General features: G+C 47.5%; 1 non-coding gene across 1 annotated transcript; it reads left to right on the forward strand.

The window, feature by feature from the left end:
* Positions 1 to 5,361: 5,361 nt before the first annotated feature.
* On the forward strand, positions 5,362 to 5,433 carry TRNAC-GCA (transfer RNA cysteine (anticodon GCA)). The gene has a single exon. It is a non-coding gene; the product is annotated as a tRNA-Cys (tRNA).
* The last annotated feature ends 322 nt before the right edge of the window (positions 5,434 to 5,755 follow it).

A 5,755-nucleotide genomic window follows, 5' to 3' on the forward strand; every position in this document is an offset into this window, starting at 1 on the left:
AGTCACATTCACGGGAGACCCTATCCCCATGGTGGGTTACAGAAGATTGAAATTCGAATTCAAAGAACGGAGTGCGAGATGCAAACTGTACGTGGCAGAGAAAGGCCCTTCGGTGCAGGGGTGGATCGATCAAGGAGATCTGGGGATACAATTGAACCCCGGAGGCACCACACAAGTCTTGATGACCAGCGAAGAACAACAACCGGTCGCAGGGAAATTGAAAGAAGAATTCCCCACAGTGTTTGGAGGCAAGGTTGGCAAATTAACTAAATTCACACACAAGATCGAGCTCAGAGTGGAAGCGAAACCGGTGTGTCACAAAGTAAGGAACATTCCGATGGCAATTAGAGAGAAAGTACAACTAGAATTACGCAGACTAGAGGACAATGGCATCATAGAACCGATTACAAGCGCGGAATGGTTGGCTCCATTGGTAGTAGCAATGAAACCGAACGGCAAGGTGCGTCTATGTGTGGACTTGAGAGAATTAAACAAAAACATAATAGTAGAAAAATTCCCACTACCGAGGATAGACGAAATGCTAGCGATGACCAAAGGGGTGAAATGGGTCTCTACCATTGACCTCACGTCAGCCTACCATCAGATAGCCCTACACCACACATGCCGAAGACTGACGTTGTTCATAACCCCGTTCGGATGCTCCAAGTTTCGCAGGATGCCATTCGGACTAGCCTCTGCAGCGGCAGTATTCCAGAAACTCATGCACAAACTATTTAAAGAAGTAGAAGGAGTTCAGTATTTCCAAGATGACATCTTGGTAATGGGCAAAAGCAAAGCGGATCATGACGTCAAGTTGTCCAAGGTCCTACATGTCTTGGAACGCAATGGACTCACAGCAGAGTGGGACAAATGCAGGTTAGGTATGACATCCGTTACATACTTAGGGCATGAGATCAGCGACCAAGGCATCACACCTAAACAATCCAATGTCAAAGCAATATGTGATGCGCCATCCCCAGGGACCAAGGAAGACGTCAGATCATTCCTAGGCATGGTTGAATTCTACAGCAAATTCGTACCTCACTTCGCCACCAAAACACACCACTTACGTCAACTCCTACGGGATAAAACAGTCTTCAAGTGGACTGAGGAGACTCAGGAAGAATTCCAGAAGATCAAGACGGACATCAGCACAGCAGTTCCCTTGAGTGGCTACGATCAGCAAGCTAGATCAGTTTTGACGACAGATGCGAGTGAAAGGGGCCTGGGGGTGGTCCTAATGCAAGAAACGAAGGAAGGGGAATTAGCCACCCTCAGCTTCACGTCCAGATCCTTATCGCCCACGGAACAAAAGTACAGCGTGATAGAAAAGGAAATGTTGGCAGCAGTATGGGCTATGGAGAAGTTCCGCTAATTCTTATGGGGCACAAGATTCAGGATCAGAACCGACCACAAACCCCTGGTCAAAGTTCTCACATCCTCTGGACATGCTAATGCGACCCCCCGCATTGCAAAAGTGACTTTGAAACTACTGGATTACAGGTATGATGTAGAACACATTCCAGGAACCAGAAACAAAGTAGCAGACTACCTCAGTCGTGCCGCAGCCATGGAGGAAGCTCCGGGAGACTCTGAGGAGGAAGACCTTAGAGTGGCGTTCACAGAAGATCACGAACGAGTGATAGGTGAATGTCGTGCTCTCTGGTCCTGTATCCTCGGGGCTGTGCCGATGCTCAATTGGGACCCACCTCTGAATTGGCCCAAGTCTGGCTCGCTTGGAAACACACAGACTTTTGGGGCAATTGAGCGGGGGGAGGAAAGGGTAGGGACTACGGGGAGGGAGACCTGTGAGGGAGACAAGGAGATACCATAAGAGTCTGCTATACAATCCCTTCTACTTCTAGTGCTGTTGTCTCTCCACCCTGCACCCCCTCTTATTACTCTTTCCTACCTGCAAAAGAAAAGAAGAGCGACCCAGCACACTGGAGGAGAACGATCAAGACGCCACTAGGCCAATGCTTTGACAAACAGTCCTGTTTGATCCGGTTCGGACTTCGCCTTGTATATGCCTGTGCTTTCTGTTCTTGACTCGCCCTCCTTTGTGCAGTAACAAGATAGGGAAAAGACAAACAAAGCAAACAAAAGCAGAGTACAGCAATCTTGCAGGAGGTTGCTTATTGATATGTCTTTTTAGGTATAATCCAGGGAGGAAAATAAAGAAACACCAATCCATTTCCTCTAATTGGGATATGAAGTATATAATCAGGATAAGGTGTGTACACTCTACACACACACACACACACACAGCGGGCTGGTCCGGTCACTGGAGCACTGCGTTACCTCCACACAGTTAAGTAGCCGGAGAGTACAGGTGAGATATGATCAATGATAACGCTACAGCGGTTCTCACTAGGACCCAAGAATCAATGTCACGTTGGGGTTTTGCCCCTCTGAATGTTCTGCATGTACGTAACACTGTCACACTGTTCAGATGTCTTCGTATGCACTCACACACCGGGATATACAAGATCACGTAGGTGAGGTCGGATAAGTATCACAGGCACACTGTTCCGATACTATCACACACACCCTGTGTTACCTTCGGTAGTTGAGCTGGTATCGCGGGCGCTACAATCACCCTGCATGAAACCGAGCGTGGTTTCTGCCAACAGGGTGAAGCTATGCAGCCCAAGCGCCTCTACGGGCACCTACACTCCCCCGCATGAGACCGTAGTAGCTACCGGTCTCCTCCAACAGGGGAGTCTCTTGTCACCAGGATTATGTCTCCGGGTGCCGGAGAACGGCGGTTCTCAAGTAGTGTCTAAGACACACTTACCGCCTACGGGAAAGGCACCAGTCCTGCTCAGCCATTAACCTTGGACGAATAATCGGCCGCGAGGGCCGGCGTCCGGGGTTCTTGTTCCTAGTTCCGGCGCTGACGTCATCTGACGCACGGCGCGTCCCGCGAAGCATCCTGGGTAATGTAGTTCAACGCAGGACCTTCGCCGCTTCCGCGCACAGATAGCGGAATTGCCGGCAACCGAACCTGACAGCGAACAGGAGAGGAAGGAAGCGTACAAGTCGGACTTGGACATCGAGGAGGTCAAAAAGTACACACTTGAAGGATGGCCAGAAAAGAGATACATGGAGACAGCGCTCAGAAAATTCTTCGAAGTAAGAGAGGAGTTATCGGTATGTGATCAAGGGTTCTTCCTGCGGAGAGGCGAAAAGGTAGTTCCGCCCCACGCGTTGGTGCCACGAATACTAGCCATCATACATGAGGGACACCTAGGCATTGTGAAAACGAAGCTCCGGGCGAAACAGATGTATTGGTGGCCAGCGATGGACAACCAGATAGAGAGGCACGTGCGGGAGTGTGATCAATGCCAAAGAGTGGACAAGTCTCAAAGCATGATGCATCCTCCCTTAGGGAAAATTGACAACCCCACCAACCCTTGGGAAGATTTGTCAATAGACATCTTGGGGCCAATATTGGACAAACAAGGAGTCCAGAAATACGTAGCAGTAATGGTGGACCGGTACTCAAAGTGGCCTGAAGTGGACATACAGGAAGACATGGACACAGACAAAATATTAAAATTTCTAACAACAGTCTTCCTCAGAGAGGGGATTCCACGCTCTCTGCTAAGTGACAATGGGCCTCAGTTCACATCAGAAAAATGGAATGCGTACATGGGAAGGAATGGGATAAAAGTAAAACATACTTCCATATACCACCCATCAGGGAACGGACTAGTCGAGAGGTTTAACAGAGTCATCATGGGCTCGATACAATCAGCGATAGGATCAGGAAAGGACTGGGAGACAGAACTAAAGTGCATGTTGTGGGCGTATGGGATTACCCCGACCAGCACAGGATACAGTCCCTTCCAGATTCTCAGAGACCAAGACCCATTCACGAAAGACAATGTCGTTTGGAAGGAGCGCACGGTCACAAGCAAGTGGTCTCCAGCTGTAGTACAACATAATCTGGAAAAGGCCCAGAGAATATATACCGAACATTACAATAGAAGGAGAAATGTCAAGGAGGCCGAGTTGGAGAGAGGAGAATGGGTTAGAGTCAAACTAGCCCAGTTAAGAAGAAAAGGCGACAGCAAGTTCAGTGCACCCATGCAAGTAGAGGAGGTCTACAAACGAGCAGCTTTGCTGAGCGACGGGAAGGTTTGGTCCCAGGATAGGATGTCCAAATGCAACAAGAACTTGAGATGGAGAGAGAAAGAAAGTGGACAGACAGGAACCCCCCGGATACCAGTAATGGAGAACAATCCGGAGGAAGCAGGAGCAATAGTAACCCGAGGAAGAGAAAGAGAAGAGGAAGTAGAGGAAAGGAGCGATCCGAGAGTGGAGTAACAGTCAGGAAGCACTCTCAGCTCGCCGTGCGGAGGAGTTCTCTGGAGTGCGGAAGAAAGGGGAACCAGGAGCACCCAAGAAATAGCTGAGCACACTTCCACGACTCCGGTGAGGCGCACCCGCATGGGCAGAGTTGTGGTAAGACCGTTGAAGTGACTTTGAGATGGGAGAAGGGAACACAGCGAACAGCAAGTAGCATGAGAGACATTATCTTATTTGTGAAATGTTTGACTGTAAAGGGGGGAGATATGTAGTGTAGCGTTCTAGTCTTCGCGTGTGCGCGATGACGTAGGACGCGGCGGCCATCTTCGAAATCGGGATTAGCACGAAGCCGCGGAGCTGATCGGAAGTCTCCCGGCGCTCTCCTATAATTATAGTAAACTTAAGAATAAAGTTATAAATTAAGTAATAAGCTTGTGCACTTATCTTTACCTCAAGGTGGGGGTCCTAACTACACTACATAAATACTGAAATAAATTGCATTTATATAAATAGTTTGTGTTTTATTCGCTGGTTGTTATTTCTTGCTAAAACAAAACAGACATTGCCACGGTTTTGTGGAAAACCCTGAGCAATAAATAATTAAACGTGACCATCTTCGCTGATTACTAAACCAGGTTCAAAACACGAGGGAACTTTTCTCCCCATAGACATCTCTGACAGATTTAGGAACCGTAGTACCTCCATTGTAGGAAAGCGCAGGGCTCCGACTGAAGGGTGTTCACTGTACGAAAGGAAGCGGCGCCCTGGCAAAAGGGGTGATTTTACAACAGCAAGATCTGTGTGCTACAAAAATAACGCTGTGAAACTATTTTATTTTATTCAAAGCATGATGTTTTAGGATACACGCGACCGTCTCTAATGCAACGTTGGAACTTGAGCATTCTAAGAATCTAATTTTACAGGAAGGCATAATTAGTTATTTGTAATAAAAGCTGTGGAGTCTATTCTTTGACCAAAGATTGTTGTAATCGCACTGCGCATGTGTCAGCTGGGCTAAGTAACCGCCTTTTCCGCTTTCCACCGTATGGGGGTATAGCTCAGTGGTAGAGCATTTGACTGCAGATCAAGAGGTCCCCGGTTCAAATCCGGGTGCCCCCTCATTTTTTTTCTGATTTAACGTATTAAAATACTTCTAAAAATTAAATCATTTATTTATTTTCAAACGTAACAATCGCTGTCTTTTAGGAGTCGGGCAGTTTCGAAATTTAAACCCACGGAAATAATTTGCACGTCCCTCGTGTTTTACTAGTTTTGCGCTTCTAGGTTTTTCATTGCTTTCCAAATTCGCGATCGTCTTTCATACTTGCCAACAGTGGTCCACAAAGAGGTAGGCGATTTAAGACTTAAAAAACGCAAATTAATACAATGATGATATTACCAGCAAAGGGACTTTAGGTCCTATAACGACATTACAGGAAAT

Source organism: Triturus cristatus, chromosome 6 (genome assembly GCF_964204655.1).
Source record: "Triturus cristatus chromosome 6, aTriCri1.1, whole genome shotgun sequence".
NCBI classification, from domain to species: Eukaryota; Metazoa; Chordata; class Amphibia; order Caudata; family Salamandridae; genus Triturus; species Triturus cristatus.